The 19,509-nt window shown below is 38.0% G+C and overlaps 1 long non-coding RNA gene across 1 annotated transcript in view; it reads right to left on the reverse strand.

Annotated features, from left to right (window-relative positions):
• Positions 1 to 19,509, reverse strand: part of LOC149747016 (uncharacterized) — a 92,378-nt gene that overhangs the window by 17,061 nt on the left and 55,808 nt on the right. The window contains exons 2-3 of the long non-coding RNA XR_016388480.1: positions 11,996 to 12,123; positions 1,876 to 1,929 (exon numbers count right to left, since the gene is read on the reverse strand). This is a non-coding gene — a long non-coding RNA (uncharacterized LOC149747016). The remainder of the gene's footprint in view (positions 1 to 1,875; positions 1,930 to 11,995; positions 12,124 to 19,509) is intronic.

Here is a 19,509-nt window from a genome sequence, read left to right on the forward strand (position 1 = left end):
GTCCAGATTTATTACATTAGAATGCAAGCAAATGGCACTTGAGCAATGCATAATCTGTAATTTCCAAAGCCTGTTTACCATCCAATTATCCTTCCAGTGGTCCCCAACCTTTTTGGCACTAGGGACCGGTTTCATGGAAGACCATTTTTCCACGGAAGGGGGGCGGTTCAGGCAGTAATGCGAGCAATGGGGAGCGATGGGGAGATGGGGAGAGCAGATGAAGCTTCGCTCCTGCTGTGAGGTCTGGTTCCTAACAGGCTGCGGACCAATACCAGTCCATGGCCCGGGGGTTGGAGACCCCTGCTTTACACAGATTTCTAGTAATCTTTGCTTGGAAAGCTGTGACACTGCAGAAAAATGGAACTATTCACAAAGCCTTGTTTCGCACCATCACTTCATCTTGACAAGGTGACTCAAACTTTCATTTCTGAGGTTCTGAGCTCTTGTCAATTATACAGCTCTTAGGCCAAGTCTTCAGAGTATGTTTGGACACTATTAGCATGGGTCCAGGGAGTATCAAGGGGTGTTCAAGTATGTCACCTGTGTTCCATATGGTTTCCTCCTTGACTGCATATTGTAAAAACAGCCCTAATCCCTCTTAGTGATCAAGATTGATTACTCCTACCATTATGGTGACTTTTCTGTACACCTACTGATCATCCCAATTTTCCTGGAACTACTGGGGACATGGTGCCATATAAAGTATGCGCTCTGATTTAGTGCATACACTACATCTGGAAGGACAGCATTCTGTCCATTCAGAGTTTGCCTCCAAGGTGGTGATTTATCCATGTCTTTAGAAAGCCATTCTAAAGCCAGAAATTGTGTTTCCAAGTCAATGGGTCATGATTTATCCAGTCTTAAGCTCCAGACCCCTTCATCAACACCATTAAAATCCAATTCCAGGGTTGCTTCCTTGACTCTTCTTGTACTCACTAGCTATTTTTGCAGTTTCTCCAATATGTAATCTCTTTTCTCTTTTATCAGACCTTGTACATCCTTAGCCAAGTTATGCTGAGCTTTAAACTAGTCCTCAGCTTGTGGGTCAGCAAAAGTGGTGCTGGAAGCTACTGAAAGGTCACAAACGCCAGAATCACTTACAACTTCAAGGATATTTCCCTCCACAAGTTTATTTCCCCGCGTCTTAAACGGGGAAATATTTAGTTAGTGGGTAATCATCTTGTGTTTGGAACTGTGTATGCCCCAAAACTACTCAGAATGATGTACTTTTCACCAGCACAGGGGATAGTGAATCAATCTCAAATCCTCATTTTACCACCAGTTTTCTTGAACTATTCTATTTTCCATTTACATTAGTGTGGGTTCTGCAAGATGCTGAAGTCAAAATGGGATTAGAGATGAAAGCGGGATGGAGGGGCAGCAGAAGAAAGGGGAAAGAATCTTCAGCTTATGATATAAATATCAATCTTGTGTAAGAAAATGGTGATTGGAATGAGGGTTATTGTAGGACATGTCACAGATTACAGTACAATTGGAAGAATGCTGGGGTTGGGTAGCTGAGTGCTCTCAAGACAAAGCTGTGCCTTGGAAGAGCCCTGCTTTTCACTGAAATGGGTCCACCTTAGGACTTCCTCTGTGCTCGGTCATTGGCTAGGAACAGGACATGGAATACATGGTCTCAGTGTTACTGCAGTGGTGAATCCACAGGGGCAGCAACTAGTATCATTGGACAGTTATGTTCCTCAGAGCATGAGATCTGACTGGTCTATTTTCATAAACACCTCTACATGTAAGTCTAAGTAAATTGTATTCAGGTAGGTTCCTGTTACCAAAACCAAAGAAGGAAATTCAAAAGGTGCCAAGTAGACCCTAATATTGATTTATACAGGAGAACTCCATGGGAAATCAACTTACCTCTTGCACTGAGAAGAATCAACACCATCTCTTGGTGAGACTTCTGGGATCACACTTAAAAAAGAGAGAGAAAGAGAAGAATTTCACTTGACACATATTGGGTTCAAGGTACTGGTGGGAATCTGAAAAATACTGAAAATGTCCAGAAGAGTTGGGAAAGTAGAATGCAAGCTGGATAGACAATTTAGGAAAAGTAATTCTAATTTTTATCCTCTAGGTGCTTTAGTGGAATGCATAGTAGATATAAAGACACAGAAGGATGATGTAAATATAGTGTGTGTGTGTGTGTGTGTGTGTGTGTTTAAGGCATGATTTAGCATCACTAATTTAATCTCATGAATACCAATAAATTAAAAGTTGAGATGCAGAAAGTGGCTTGAGAATACAAAAATAACACTATAGTTTGATTATTTTGTAGTTCCATGAATTGTTTATATGTGGAATCCTAAAATAAACTGTTTTCAAGATGCCCTCAGGCTACATCCCTCAATGAACATATTTTCAAAGAGAACAGATACAGAAGTATCACTTTTAAATTCTGATCTTGACAAAACATTGTGAGTAAACATAGGTAAAACATACCCAGTATTTCTGTTTTAAGACAGCAAATTCTCTTTATAAGACATGGACACACATATATGCAGATATACATTTATCTAGATCTCTCTCTCTATATATAAGAAATTATGAAATAAAATTATACATTTGAAATAAGAGCATTAATTCATGAAAATCATGCCAAATACATGAATGCAAAGCTTTTCAAAACTTTTTCAGTCTGAGAGCAAATGTAAAATTCAAAAGTTTCAGGTATATAAATGAAAACAGCCAAGCTAAAAGGAAAAAAAAAAGAAGCTAGTTAAAAGTATCTTCTCAAACATTCTAGGGTGCCCCAGGATGAACCATTTAGAAAGCCAAGATCAGAGCAGATCTCTGAATGTAGATCAAGTTTTATCAAAGCCAACTACTTGGTCTGCAAGTGGAACAAAAGACATAGTTTAACAAATGCAGAAATAATGAGGGTTTCAGATTTCTAACCGAGGCTCCAAAAGATATACTCCAGTCTAAAATATCAAAGCATAGGAGTTCACAACTGAAACTACTATTGCCACACAGAATTTCTGCATACCATAGGCAGAATTTATAAAAGCAAAAATTTCAGTCACTTCCTCTTTGTATTTCTGTAATGAGAAGAAAATATATGCTAGATCTAGCCTACAAGAAATTTGCAAATTTCAGTATTTATGTTGGTTGACCAAAGAAATCTGTTGATTCTATGGAAAATTAAACTCATTACTCTCCCACAGATTCTCAAGATGCTAAATTTCAAAATACTGGCACCAGTCACCAAAAGACCACATTTCAAGGTTGCAAATTTGAAGTTGTGTCTTGGGTGATGGTAATAGTGACAATGAAATATAAAAATGCATATAAATAATAAGGATAACTTAATTAATTATGCAAAACTGTTTTTTGAGATCTCAAAATAACTTCAATCACTGTCTTGTCCATCTGGTTCCGAGCATATGAAATGGAATCAGATCTATATCATCATGAATTCATGTGCTTGATCTTCTATTTGTTATCTAGGTGATTTAACTCATATAAATCTCAATTTCCACATATTAACATTGAGAATACTATTATTACTCACCTTGTAGTTAAGATGCAATAACAAAACTAAACTACAGTGGCTTATTGGACACCTTAAAAATGTAGTCAGTACTATATTGTTATTAATACCTTCACATTAAGTATGTAACAATTTGAATGTTCAAATAATTATATAATTACTTCTTTATTAAATAAATATGCATTTGCATTTTCAATATATTTCCATTATGTTGTCTTTTGATTGCTGAAATTTTTTTTTTAACAATTAAAGCAATAGTTGCCCAGATTGGTTCCAGATGGCAGAGTAGAAGGACATGCACTCACTCCCTCTTGCAAGAGCACCAAAATCACAACTAAATGCTGAACAGTCATCGACAGGAAGACACTGGAACTCACCAAAAAAGATACCCCACATCCAAAGGAGAAGCTGCAGTGAGACGGTAGGATGGGCGCAATGACAATAAAATCAAATGCCATAACTGCTGGGTGAGTGACTCAAAAACTGGAGAACAATTATACCACAGAAGTCAACCCACTGGAATGAGGGTTCTGAGCCCCATGTGAGGCTTCCCAAACTGGGGGTCTGGCAATGGGAGGAGGAGTTCCCAGAAAATCAGACTTTGAAGTCTAGAGGGATTTGATTGCAGACTTCAACAGGACTGAGTGAAACACAGACTCCACTCTTGGAGGGCACACACAAAGTAGTGTGTGCATCAGGACCCAGGGGGAAGGAGTAGTGACCCTATAGGAGACTGAACCAGACCTACTTGCTAGTGTTGGAGGGTTTCCTGCAGAGGCAGGGGTTGGCTGTGGCTCACCACGGGGACAAGGACACTGACAGCAGAAGTTCTGGGAAGTATTCCTTGGCATGAGCCCTCCCGGAGTCCACCATTAGCCCAACCAAAGAGCATGTAGCCTCCAGTGCTAGGCCATCCGAAGCCAAAAACCCAACAGGGAGGGAACTCAGCCCGATCCAACAGCAGACAAGCAGATTAAAGTTTTACTGAGCCCTGCCCATCAGAGGAACAACCAGCTATACCCACCACCAGTCTCTCACAACAGGAAGCTTCCACAAGCCTCTTAGATAGCCTTATCCACCAGAGGGCAGACAGCAGAAGCAAGAAGAACTACAATCTTTCAGCCTGTGGAACGAAAACCACACTCACAGAAAGACAGACAAAATGAAAAGGCAGAGGACTAAGTACCAGATAAAGGAACAAAATGAAGCCCGAGAAAAACAACTAAATGAAGTGGAGATAGGCAACTTCCAGAAAAAGATTTCAGAATAACGATAGTGAAGATGATCCAGGACCTCATAAAGAATGGAGGCAAAGATCAAGAAGATGCAAGAAATGTTGAAAAAAGACCTAGAAGAATTAAAGAACAAACACCTAGAAGAATTAAAGAACAAAAAAACAGAGATGGACAATACAATAACTGAAATGAAAAATACACTAGAAGGAATCAATAGCAGAATAACTGAGTCAGAGGCACGGATAAGTGACCTGGAACACAGAATGGTGGAATTCACGGCAATGGAACAGAATAAAGAAAAAAGAATGAAAAGAAATAAAGACAGCCTAAGAGACCACTGGGACATTAAACATACCGACATTCTCATTATAAGGGTCCCAGAAGGAGAACAGAGAGAAAGGACCCGAGAAAATATTTGAAGAGATTATAGTCGAAAAATACCCTAACATGGGAAAGGAAATAACTACCCAAATACAGGAAGTGAAGAGAGTCCCAGGCAGGATAAACGCAAGGAGAAACATGCTGAGACACATAGTAATCAAACTGACAAAAATTAAAGACAAAGGAAAGTTATTAAAAGTAACAAGAGAAAAACAACAAATAACATACAAGGGAACTCCCATAAGGTTAACAGCTGATTTCTCAGCAGAGACTCTAGAATCCAGAAGGGAATGGCATGATATATTTAAAGTGATGAAAGGGCAGATCCTACAACCTAGATTACTCTACCAGCAAGCATCTCATTCAGATTCGATGATGGAGAAATCAAAGGCTTTACACACAAACAAAAGCTAAGGGAATTCAGCACCACCAAACCAGCCCTACAACAAATGCTAAAGAAACTTCTCTAAGTGGGAAACACACAGAAAAAAAGGACCTACAAAAGCAAACCAGAAACAATTAAGAAAATGGTAATAGGAACATACATATCAATAATTACCTTAAATGTGAATGGATTAAATGCTCCAACCAAAAGACACAGGCTCACTGAATGGATACAAAAAGAAGACCCATATATATGCTGTCTACAAGAGACCCATTTAAGACCTAAGGACACATACAGACTGAAAGTGAGGGGATGGAGAAAGATATTTCATGCAAATGGAAATCAAAAGAAACCTGGAGTAGCAATACTCATATCAGACAAAATAGACTTTAAAATAAAGAATGTTACAAGAGATAAGGAAGGACATTATGTAATGATCAAGGGATCAATCCAAGAAGAAGATATTACAATTATAAATATATATGCACCTAACATAGAAGCAGGTCAATACATAAGGCAAATGCTAACAGCCATAAAAGAGGAAATCGACAGTAACACAATAATAGTGGGTGACTTTAACACTTCACTTACAGGAATGGACAGATCATCCAGACAGAAAATTAATAAAGAAACACAAGCTTTAAATGACACAATAGATCAGAAAGATTTAATTGATATTTATAGGACATTCCATCCCAAAACAGCAGATTAATCTTTCTTCTCAAGTGTACATGGAACATTCTCTGGGATAGATTACATCTTGGGTCACAAATCAAGCCTCAGTAAATTTAAGAAAATTGCAATCATATCAAGCATCTTTTCTGATCAAAACACTATGAGATTAGAAATAAATAACAGGGGGAAAAAAGTAAAAAAACACAAACACTTGGAGGCTAAACAATATGTTACTAAATAACCAAGAAATAACTGAAAAAATCAAAGAGGAAATCAAAAAATACCTAGAGACAAATCACAACAAAAACATGATGATCTAAAACCTAGAGGATACAGCAAAAACAGTTCTAAGAGGGAAGTTTGTAGCAATACAATCCTACCTCAAGGAACAAGAAAAATCTCAAATAAAAAACCTAAACTTATATCAAAAGGAACTGCAGAAATAAATGCAATAGAAACAGAGAAAACAATAGCCAAGATAATAAAACAAAAAGCTGGTTCTTTGAGAGGACAAACAAAATTGATAAACCTTTAGCCAGACGCATCAAGAAAAAGAGGGAGAGGACCCAAATCAATGAAATTAGAAATGAAAAAGGAGAAGTTACAATGGACACTGCAGAAATACAAAACATCATAAGAGACTACTACAAGCAATTTTATGCCAAGGACAACCTGGAAGAAATGGACAAATTCTTAGAAAGGTATAACCTTCCAAGACTGAACCAGGAAGAAATAGAAAATATGAACAGACCAATCACAAGTGCTGAAATTGAAACTGCGACTAAAAATCTTCCAACAAACCAAAGTCCACGACCAGATGGCTTCACAGGTGAATTCTACCAAACATTTAGAGAAGAGCTAACACCTATATTTCTCAAACTCTTCCAAAAAATTGCAGAGGAAGAAGCACTCCCAAACTCATTCTACGAGGCCACCATCACCCTGATACCAAAACCAGAAAAACATACTACAGAAAAAGAAAATTACAGACCAATATCACTGATGAACATAGATGCAAAAATCCTCAACAATATACTAGCAAACAGAATCAAACAACACATTAAAAGGATCGTACACCATGATCAAGTGGGAGTGGGATTTATCCAAGGGATACAAGGATTATCCAAAATATGCAAATCAACCAATGTGATATACCATGTTAACAAGCTGAAGAACAAAAACCATATGATCATCTCAATAGATGCAGACAAAGCTTTTGACAAAATTCAACACCAATTTATGATGAAAAACTCTCTGCAAAGTGGGCATAGAGGGAACCTACCTCAACATAATAAAGGCCATATATAACAAACCCACAGCAAACATCATTCTCAATGGTGAAAAACTGAAAACATTTCCTCTAAGATCAGGAACAAGACAAGGATGACCACTCTTGCCACTATTATTCAATATAGTTTTGGAAGTCCTAGCCAGAGCCATCAGAGAAGAAAAACAAATAAAAGGAATACAAATTTGGCAAGAAGTAAAAGTGTCACTGTTAGCAGGTGACATGATACTATACATAGATAATCCTAAAGATGCCACCAGAAAACTAATAGAGCTAATCAATGAATTTGGTAAAGTAGCAGGATACAAAATTAATGCACAGAAATCTCTTGTATTCCTGCACACTAACAATGAAAGAACAAAAAGAGAAATTAAGGAGCAATTCCATTCACTATTGCAACAAAAAGAATAAAATACCTAGGAATAAACCTACCTAAGAAGGTAAAAGACCTGTGCTCAGAAAACTATAAGACACTGATGAAAGAAATCAACGATGACACAAACAGATGGAGAGATATACCATGTTCTTGGATTGGAAGAATCAATATTGTGAAAATGACTATACTACCCAAAGCAATCTACAGATTCAATGCAAGCCCTATCAAATTACCAATGGCAGTTTTCAAAGAACTAGAACAATAAATCTTAAAATTTGTATGGAGACACAAAAGACCCCGAATAGCCAAAGCAATCTTGAGGGAAAAAACTGAGCTGGAGGAATCAGGCTGGCTGACTTCAGACTATACTACAAAGCTACAGTAATCAAGCAGTATGGTACTGGCACAAGAACATAAATATAGATCAGTGGAACAGGATAGAAAGCCAAGAGATAAACCCACGCACGTATGGTCAACTAATCTATGACAAAGGAGGCAAGGATATACAATGGAGAAAAGACAGTCTCTTCAATAAGTGGTGCTGGGATAACTGAACAGCAGCTACATGTAAAAGAATGAAATTAGAACACTCCCTAACACCGTACACAAAAATAAACTGAAAATGGTTAAAAGACCTAAATGTAAGACTGGATACTATAAAACCCTTAGAGGAAAACATAGGAAGAGCACTCTTTGACTAAATCACAGCAAGATCTTTTTTGTCCTACCTCGTAGAGTAATGGAAATTAAAACAAAAAATAAACAAATGGAACCTAATGAAATTTAAAAGCTTTTGCACAGCAAAGGAAACTGTAAAGAAGACGAAAAGACAACCCACAGAATGGGAGAAATATTTGCAAATGAATCAATGGACAAAGGATTATTCTCCAAAATATATAAACAACTCATGCAGATCAATATTAAAAAAAGAAACAACCCAATCCAAAAATGGGCAGAAGACCTAAATAGACATTTCTGCAAAGAAGACATACTGATGGCCAAGAGGCACATGAAAAGCTGCTCAACATCACTAATTATTAGAGAAATGCAGATCAAGACTACAATGAGGAATCACCACACGCCAGTCAGAATGGCCATCATAAAAAAATCTACAAACAATAAATGCTGGAGAGGGTGTGGAGAAAAGGGAACCCTTGTACACTGTTAATGGGAATGTAAGTGATACAGCCACTATGGAAAACAGTATGGAGATTCCTTAAAAAACTAAAAATAGAGCTATCATATGACCCAGCAATCCCACTACTGGGTGTTTACGTAGAGAAAACTATAATTCAAAAAGACACATGCACCCCAATGTTCCTGGCAGCACGGTTTATGATAGCCAGGTCACGGAAGCAACGTAAATGCCCATCAACAGATGAATGGATAAAGGAGATGTGGTACAATGGAATATTACTAGTCATAAAAAGCAACGAAATTGGGTCATTTGTAGGGTTGTGGATGGACCTAGAGACTGTCATACAGAGTGAAGTAAGCCAGAAAGAGAAAAACAAATATTGAATATTAACACATATATGTGGAATCTAGAAAATAGTACAGATGAACCAGTTTGCAAGGCAGAAATAGAGCCATATACGTAGAGAATAAATGTATGGACACCAAGGAGGGTGGGTGGGATGAATTGGGGGACTGGGATTGACATATATACACTAATATGTATAAAATAGATAAATAATTAAAACCTGCTGTATAAAAAAATAAAATTCAAATATTCAAATTAAAAAAAAAGATGAAGAAATCCTTTAAAATAAATAAATAAAGCAATAGTTGCCCAATATTAATGTGAGTAAGAGCTTGTAAAAACATGGATTTTGCATCTGTGAACCTGCATTTTAATGAAGCACCACAGATAATTTTATATAGGTTCATTTTGGACAATACTGACATAATGATTTCTAGGAATAATTTACATGTAGTGCTATAAGTGGTGTTCAATTTCAAATGAAAAGCTTTTTGGATTTTGCAATAAAATAAATCTGTTAAGGAAAGAATGTTTGTATCCCCCCCGAATTCATATGTTGAAGCACTAACCTCCAACATGATGGTATTAAATGGTAGGGTCTCTGGAAGGTAATTAGCTCTATATGAAGTCATAAGGATGGAGCCCCCATGATAGGATTAATGCTCTTCTAAAAATTGGACAGGCATCAGAGCTTCCACAGTGTGAGGACACACTGTGAGAATTTGGTTATCTGTAAGCCAGGAAGATGGTCATCACGAGAACCCAACCATACTGGCACCATGATCTCAGACTTTCAGCCTCAAGAAGTGTGAGAAATTAAATTCATGTTTTTTAAGTCTCCTAGGATGTAGTATTTTGTTATGACAACAAACTGAATAATACAAACCCAAATCATCCCAAGCATTTGTTTGACTTAAAACATGCCCTCACAATGAGATATTACTTCACACTTGTCCCAACAGCTAATCATCAAAAAGTCTACAAACAACAAATGTTGGTGAGGATGTGGAGAAAAGGGAACCCTCCTACACTGTTGGTGGGAATGTAAACTGGTGCAGTCACTATGGAAAACAGTATGGAGGTCCATAAAAAACTAAAAATGGAAGTACCATATGATCCAGCAATTCCACTGCTGGATATATATCTGAAGAAAAAAAAATACTAATTCAAAAAGATACATGCATCCCAAAGTTCACGACAGCATTATTTACAATAGTTAAGATATGAAAGCAAAATAAGTGTCCATCAACTGATGAATGGATAAAGAAGATGTGGTGTATGTATAAAATGGAATACTACTCAGTCATGAAAACAGAATGTAATTCTGCCATTTGCAACAATGTTAATGGACCTAGAGGGTATTATGCTTAGTAAAATAAATCAGACAGAGAAAGACAAATACTGTATGTTGACACTTATATGTGGACTCTAAAAAATAAAACAAATGAATATGTATAAAAGAAAATAGAAACGTATTCACAGATATAGATAAACTAGTAGATACCAGTGGGGAGAAGGAAGGAGGGAGGGGAAAGATAAAGGTATGGATTTAAGAGCTACAAACTACTACATATAAAGTAAATATGCATCAAGGATATATTGTACAGCACAGGAAAATATACCTATTATTTTGTAATAACTTTAAATGGAGTATAATCTATAAAATATGGAATCTCTATGTTGTATACCTGAAATTAATGTAATCATCTATACTTTAAAAATAATAAAAAAGGATGTGACAATATATAAAATATGAAATGCTTATGGCAGAATAATATAAAATGTATACTCATTTCTGACACATTAGTTTGGATTATCTGTCTCCATATCTTTACTGCATGTTTTTTTTTTGTTTTTTTTGCGGTATGCGGGCCTCTCACTTCTGTGGTCTCTCCCGTTGTGGAGCACAGGCTCTGGACGCACAGGCCCAGCGGCCACGGCTCACGGGCCTAGCCGCTCCACGGCATGTGGGATCTTCCTGGACCGTGGCAGTAACCCATGTCCCCTGCATCGGCAGGTGGACTCTCAACCACTGCGCCACCAGGGAAGCCCTACCCTAAGTTTTTATCACAAATTGTTAATGAAAATAAAGCTGTTAGTGGAGTTTCAACATGCATAGGTAAATGAGAACACAGAACTCCCCTTTCGCATGCCCCATTCTCCTCCTTCTAACTCCCTATGTGAACCCACTTTGTGCCAAGACCAAGAAGCTGTGCCCCAATAAGAACCAAGCTGATTTCCTCACACTGACTGGGGCTATTGCTCACTTAGAAGACTTGATGCTTAATTTTGATAAGCAACTAGAAGACCATGGAGACAACCTATAAAAATGATTTGTCTTGGGAGAAAATACTAAAAACGCTTAATGTGCTGTTCCACATGTCTAACATCCTGGGATTAAACCACAGGCACCAAGATCACCAAGTGTACTTGGCAACAATGAGCTAAAAGTTAAAAAAAAGAAGCATCATACTGTTATTGTATTCATTTTCCCCCAAGGCACTCTCTGAGAAACACCACAACCTCTAAGGGAATTGAGAACAGCTTCCTTGTGGGGTAGGTTATATAATAGATATGCATCTTTTTCCAAGCAGTTAAATCATATCCAGCTATCAGCACACCTTACTTCAGGTGATTGTAATGTATGAGATTAAATGTTCCTACCTGATTGGAAACCTTCTTGTCCTCAATTCATTGGCTATACTGGATTTTTTTTTGGGGGGTCAGACCTTCAGACTTCTACCAGAAATCATTCCTTTGGGGAAACCAGGCCTTCCCAGAAACTCAGGAAACTGGAATGGAGACAAGCAAGAGAGAAGGAAATTATTTGGACATATAGACCTCAATTGTTTGGTTTTAAGTAAACGTCCAAGCAAACATCTTCTAAATGGTATAATAACTTTAGGGAAATTCACGGTTTATAAGTTTGTGTACTCATAAACTGAACATATTATGATAAGAGTACAGGTTGCATTTTGTGTCTTCAACTCAAGCAAAGACTTCAGAAAAGGCCCAGTTATCCTTTGTTCATTAAGACACAAAGAGAGGGCAAAAAGGGCAAGTTTCGAAGTCTTTTTCTTTACAATTTACTTCCTTTCTTCAGTCTTCAACAAGATCTTCAGGAAATTAACTTTACTAAAGTTAATTATTCATAAAATAAACATAGGAACCTGCAGAAGACTATTTCACAGAGACCTGTAATGTACAATATCCATTGCATACATGCACCATGAGCTTGTCTTTTCTAGCACTGGCATACACAAAACTCTGTGTGTGTGTGTGTGTGTGTGTGTGTGTGTATGTGTGTGTGCACGCGCAGGCGCATGTGTGTCTTTTTTTGTGATGGAACCATAGGGAGAAAATAAATCTATTGGCTGCAATTCAGTGATGTAGAAAGATTTAAGGGTAAAGGAAAAGGCTACATCAAGTGAAACAATAAAGTCATGAGGTTGTGGTTCCATAATAATAACAATAGCAGTCTTCTGTAACCAAGGGAGCAGGCTCCTCAAATTATAGTCACACCTGTTAGACCATCTGCCCATAAATTTCACACTATCATTAATGGAAAACAAATGGCACTGTCTCTCCTTCCCTTTATGCATTGGCCATCCTCATATAAACTCTTTTTCTCTTCAAGGTCATGCTCTTTCCTATCTGTTTAAAAATATTAGGATTTAGGAGGAGTGATACGTAATGTGCCGTGCCTTGGTACTTGTACCAGTGACGGCTCTGTAAGGAGCACTGGATTGTTAGGAGGCTATCAATTGAATTCCCCTAGAAGCAGAACCTGAGGAAATAATTTGAATGCAAACTGTTTATCTGGGAGGTGCTTCCAGAAAACTCAGAAGTGGAGTGGGAATTGAGAATGGAGGCATGGAAGGAAGCCAACAGAGGTGCATTACCGAATAAATTACTCCTGCAGGGAACTGCTGCCAGTACTTCAGGGGAGTTCTGTGAAACTCTACAGAACATGTCTCAGAGTTATCCCAAGAATCGGTGAGAAACCTGAAGTACTTATCTTCCAGTCCCCTCTGTCCTTGGTTGAAAGCTACACCCAGATACATTAACTCCTGTATACTTCTGGCCTGCCCTAAGGTGGATAATTGCAGGTGGCAGCATGATTCTATCAGCATATACTGGAATGATGAGTGCTGGGGAGATATGAGTGGAGCATTGAAACCATCTAATACAGTCGGGGCAGGAGATATTAATTATTGGCTTGAAAGTCCAAATGGATAACCTTAAATTCCTGGGTTTATGATTTTACTTTGAGGTATTTAACATGATGTATGAGTAAAAATTTCCTCTATTAAATCAAGTTTAAGATCCTAAGTCCCTAATCTTCTGGAAAACTGTGGGTATCTTGTAACAGATTTTTGAAAAGTAACATGATTAAGAGTTCAAATTGACCATTCATTCATTCAAACATGCACTCATTCAACAAACATTTATTGAACACCTGAAGTACGTCATGGGTTAAACTAGGCACCAGTGTTACTGTTACTAAAATCATTATCGTGCCACCTAGAATTCAATGTATTGTGACACTCAAATAAGAAAATCCATAGTTACTGTAAAAATTATTACACAGTGCTATAGGAAGACACGGTAAGACCTTAATTCATGCTGTGGACAGTAGTATATGGGCGATATCAGTAGGGCTTCCTGTAGAAGGCAATTGAAATGGATATGTAACATGAAGGAAGGGTGAATTTTTGAGGAAAAGAGAAGATAAATTCATGGTTGCCAGAAAATGAATGGTTAAGGATCAGTACAGAAAGGAGTTCCATTCACCATCAGTATAAGAAATGCTCACTGGGGCTTACCTGGTGGTCCAGTGGTTGAGAGTAAACCTGCCGATGCAGGGGACACGGGTTCGTGCCCTGGTCCGGGAAGATCCCACATGCCGCGGAGCGGCTGGGCCCGTGAGCCATGGCTGCTGAGCCTGCGCGTCCGGAGCCTGTGCTCCGCAACGGGAGAGGCCAAAACAGTGAGAGGCCCGCGTCCCGCGTACCGCAAAACAAAAAAAAAACAAGACGATGGAGAGGGTGGTAGAGGCCAGATCATGCATGCTCCATGTATGTATGGTAAGTGCTATGGTCTAGTCTTTGTGTTCCCCTCCAAATTGATACGTTGAAATCTTAATTTCCGTAGCTGATAGTATTAGTAGGTGGGGCCTTTGGGAAGTGATTATGGTATTAGTGCTCTTATAAAAGAGACCCCACAGAGCTCCCTAAGCTCTTCTGCCATGTGAGGATACAATGAGAAGTCTGTGACTCAGAAGAGGGACCTCATCTGACCATACTGGCACCCTATTCTTGAACTTGCAGCCTCCAGAACCGTGAGAAAAAAATTCCTGTTGTTTATGAGCCACCCAACCTGCAGTATAATCTTATAGCAGCCCAAAAGGACAAAGAGAGTTTGGATGTGAGATTTTACTCCAAGATGGGAATCCATTGAAGGATTTTACCTGGTAACTTAGAAGAGAGAAAAGTTTCATAACACAACCAGGTATTTTTATAAGAAAAATTTGCTTCTTTTTCAGAAAGATCACTCTGGAAATACTGTGACTAGATTTTTGGAGAAGGGTGATGGCAGGCCCGGATATAGAAAGATGAGTTAGTAGTCCATTAATATAAGTCAAACAAGGAAGTGGATATAAAAAGTGTGAATTTGTGGCTGAGAGTTCTTTTCTTTTACTACTTGAAAAATGTTATGTCAATGCTTCTCACTCCATAGTTTTAGACAAGAAATATGCTGTCATTGGAATTGGTTTCTCAATAAGTGATGCATTGTTTCTGCTGGTCCACTTTCGAGATTTTTTTTGTCTCTACTTTTCAGAAGTTTAATTATGACGCGTCTTGGCAAGGATACCTTTGTGTTTTTCCTCTTTGGATTTGCTCAGATTCTTGAATTTGTGCTATGTCTTCTAAAAAATTGGGACCTTTTTAGTCATTATTTCTTTGAATACTTTGTCAGTCCTACTTGCTCTCTTCTTTCATTCTGGAACTTTGATGATATGAATGTTAGTGCTTTTGTTACTGTTTACAGGTTCTTGAGATCCTGTTCTTTCTCCCATCTCTACCCCTCAGTCTATTTTTCTCTGTACATTTGGTACATTGTATTGATCTCTTCTAAGTTCATGATTCTATGCTTTGTAATCTCCACTCTGCTCTTGAGCAAAGTTTTTTGATGTATTTTTCAGTTCTACTGTTCTCATTTGTTTTTATTCTTATAACTTCTAGTTCTTTCTTTACATTTTCTATTTTTCCCATTTCTGTCAAGGAACACATAATTGCTAATTGAAGCAGTTATGTGACAGCTTATTTAAAATCCTTGTCTGATAATTTCAATAGATGTTTTATCTCAGTGCTGGTGTAGGTTTATTGTCTTTTCTCATTTATTCTGTGATTTCCTGGTTCTTGGTGCCATGAGTATTTTTCAATTTTATTCTAAACATTGTGAGTTATTATATGACTCTGTATCCCATTTAATTTTATTATTACTTTTTAGAAGGAAGTCATCCTATTGGAGGTGTAGTATGAGGACTGGGGGGTTACGTACAGATTTCCACTGGGCCCTACTGTCAATACCCCAGCAAAAGTGGGCACTTACATTGTCTCACTGCAGACAGATCAAGAAGTTCAGCTATCCTATTGGCCCTTCTGACACCTTCCCCCCAAAAGTGGGAACATTAATATCATTGTGTTGCCTTTTAGTAGGAGTGGAAGTTCATCTCCCCTGTAGATTTACTGACACCAGGGGAGGGGAGAAGTGAAGTGTTTGCTGTCCTTCCTCCCACTTCATTCCTTCTTGTTGATGCCGGGTGTGGGTAGAGGGTCAGCTACCTGCTGGCCCCACTGACACCAGGGTAAGAGGAAGAGAACTGCCAACTAGCCCTGCTTGTGCCATCTCATTCTGTCTTACTGCCTCAGGACGGTTATGGGGATTCAGCACTCCATTGGGTCTCACTGACACCATGTGTTGGGGGTGAGTGGGGTGCCTACTCCCTCCAACCTGTAACATCCTATTCTTATTGATGTCAGGGAGAGACGGAGGCTAGGTCCCACCACTGGACCCCACGACTCTGTGAGGGCAGTCCAGTGTTAACTAGCCTGTCAGGCACCACCTTTGAAAGTCTCTTCGCTAATACAAAGGGGTGGAGGCTCAGCTCACCACTGCACCACACTGAAACAGCCCTGGTGGGGAATCAGAGCGCTGCCTCTTCTGGAGGGCAGGAGCGGGGTGGTGTGGAAGATCAAATCGTAGCTTGGCCCAACTGAAGCCACAGGACATAGGGGATGGGTGCAATATTCCATTGGCACTTGGCTCGAGCAGTGTGTATATTATTGCCCAAAGGGTTTTCTGTCTTTGGCAACCCCTTTCCTCATACCTTGGCTAGGGGGAACGGGGGTTTTGTGTTTTCTTTTTTGAAGCTTTTTTGTCTGTTGTTCTGTTGGTGGTTATTGATTGGGGGTTCCTGTAATACCCTCTCCAGGATGTATGGGAAGCAACAGGAAACACAGGGGACTCATCACCATGTTATTCCTCAAGTCCCAAAGTCCCTAGTTAAGTCTGCCTTCTCATGTCCACCTTTCAGTGTCTTCCTATGTTTGTTTGTTGTTATGTTCAGGGTTTTAGTTTTAAGTGGAAGAACCTGGGAGAAATGGGCTACTTCATCTTCTTGGAAGCAGAGGTCTGGAGGCCTATGGATGTTACAAAGTACTGCTGACTGTAAATTAAAATTTGATGATCTACACCTTGCCCTTTAAGAATTATTCTGCTAGATGATGTGGCTTCCCAAAGTAGCTACAATTTGATTTTCATACTTCTAAAAGTCAAGTGTTTTGCTGGAGTTGAAATTTAAAGATAAGCAAGAGATGAGGCTAAGATGGTCTATGTGGTAACAGATTAAAGTTGGAAACATCAATATACATTCATGTTTAGCTTAATATTGCTTCATATTACCTTAATACACATGGTTATGTATAGAGATACTTATAGAGATGTGCATATACATGGGTAATGTACACACATATTATCTCTTTGCTCTGTCAGCTGAGAAGATCTAGAAGCAATGACATCCGGGCAGCAATTAGCACACCCCACACCCAGATCCTGCTGTCTAATACTGTTCTCCACTAAAAAGACCGAGTTATCCTTAAAGAAATAGCTGATTCTAGGACTGGGGCAGTAAATATACAAGATTTATATACAAGACCATCTTATAATGTCAGAAAGTTAGGAAGTTCCAAGAAAATATATAGGATGGGGATACCTCAGAGTGGCACACAAGCCACTGAACTGAAAAGAGTTCACAAGGGTCAGGACTAGAGCAATTTGAGGAACAAAGTAACTAACGTAGAATTAGATTATAACCCAAAGTATAAAATAAAAATCCATGAGTTCTTCTGATATAAATAAATAATTGGATACATAAATAAATGCAGGAGAATAGATAAATCTCCAGTGCAAAAGAATTCCAAATAGTTTATGTAGTACTCCATGTTAAGCATAACTCTCTATTCCTTAGTTGTGGGCTGAGCATATTGACTTCCTTCCAAAAACTACAATATGGAAAGAGAAAACAGTAATTTTACAATGGAGAAACCTGAAAAACACCACCTCAGCCTGGTGATCAAGGTCGACCTCAGCATTCACAATGCATATTGATACTTTGTACACTTGATGTGATCTGACAAAATAACCCTTCTACTCTTGTGGTCTTCCTCCCCAAAACACATAATCCCAATATTATCATGAAAAATGCATCAAACAAATTCTAGTAGTGGGCATTCTACAAAAACCTAACTACTCAAAATTGTCAAGGTCATGCAAGGAAAATCTGAGAAGCTATCAAACCCAAGAGGAGCCTAAGGAAACATAGCAACTAAATGTTATGTGATGTTTTGGATGAAATCCTGGAACAGAAAAAGGACATTAGGTAAAAACTAAGGAACTGGACTAATGTATGGACTATAGTAAACAATAATGTATCAATATTTGTTCATTGATTGTAACAATGTAACATACTAATATAAGTTGATCATCATAGAGGGAAATGGGTATAGTGTATATGGAAACACTTTATACTATCTTCTCAATTTTTCTGTAAAATTAAAACACTTCTAAATTATAAAGTCTATAAAAACGTTGTGTTTTATGATTATGTGCCTGTATTTCCTAATAAATATGTAAATTTGCTTTACCTTCCTTGATACTGATATTAAAGAAAATACTAAGTAACTCTGAAAGAATTTGTAACTCCAATTCAACAAGCAATAATTCTTGGTATTAACTTTTTAGAAGAACCCACTGAATAAACCAAAGCAACTTGTCTTTAAAGGCTGAATTTCTTTTCAGTGTTTAATCTTTTATATGATTAATGCATACCACAAGCATGATTCTGTTTCAAAGGGCAGAAAACATTGATTGCAGGCAATGTCTAAAGTACAGTGAAATATTAATGCATGATGCTGTAACAACTTTAATATATTTTATGTTTTCAAAATGATGAATTGTTATTTCAGTCAGTAAAGTATTCACTTTTATACATTTCCTACCCACCTTTCCCCAGAACACCCACAAGGAAATGATACTATCATCTGGTATTGAGTTCATCAATTTAAACTGGAGTTTTTGGTAGCTGTGGTTGCTGACGGTACTGCAATGTGCGATACTTTTACAAATCCTCTCCATGGCAAAATCTGATCTTCACAAGGTAAATCACAGTAGGTGCCTAAAGCCAAATGACATATAGCTTTGTAGCTAGATTACCAAGCATTTTACTTAGAGGCACAATAGAATGTAGAAAAGGCCATTTCTCCTTCTGTCTTTTTCTGCTCAAAGGTCACTCACCATCTTACTTTTTTTCAGCCATCTCAGAAGTTTTCCATAAATTTAGACTATATAATGTCACTTAATGTGAATGTAGCTCAACATTCTGTTTTAGTACAGCTAATCTCACATTATTTTATTGGTCCTAAATATGTAAATCATCAGCAAATTTTTGTACTTAACTTTTTTTTTTGATGTGGACCACTTTTTAAAGTCTTTATTGAATTTGTTACAATAGTGCTTCTGTTTTATGTTTTGGTTTTTTGGCTGCGAGGCATGTGGGACCATAGCTCCCCGACTGGGGATTGAACCCACACCCCCTGCATTGGAAGGCAAAGTCT

The sequence above is a fragment of the Delphinapterus leucas genome, chromosome 17 (genome assembly GCF_059928025.1).
Source record: "Delphinapterus leucas isolate spDelLeu-1000000601 "Yukka" chromosome 17, BTC_Dleu_Yukka2, whole genome shotgun sequence".
NCBI classification, from domain to species: Eukaryota; Metazoa; Chordata; class Mammalia; order Artiodactyla; family Monodontidae; genus Delphinapterus; species Delphinapterus leucas.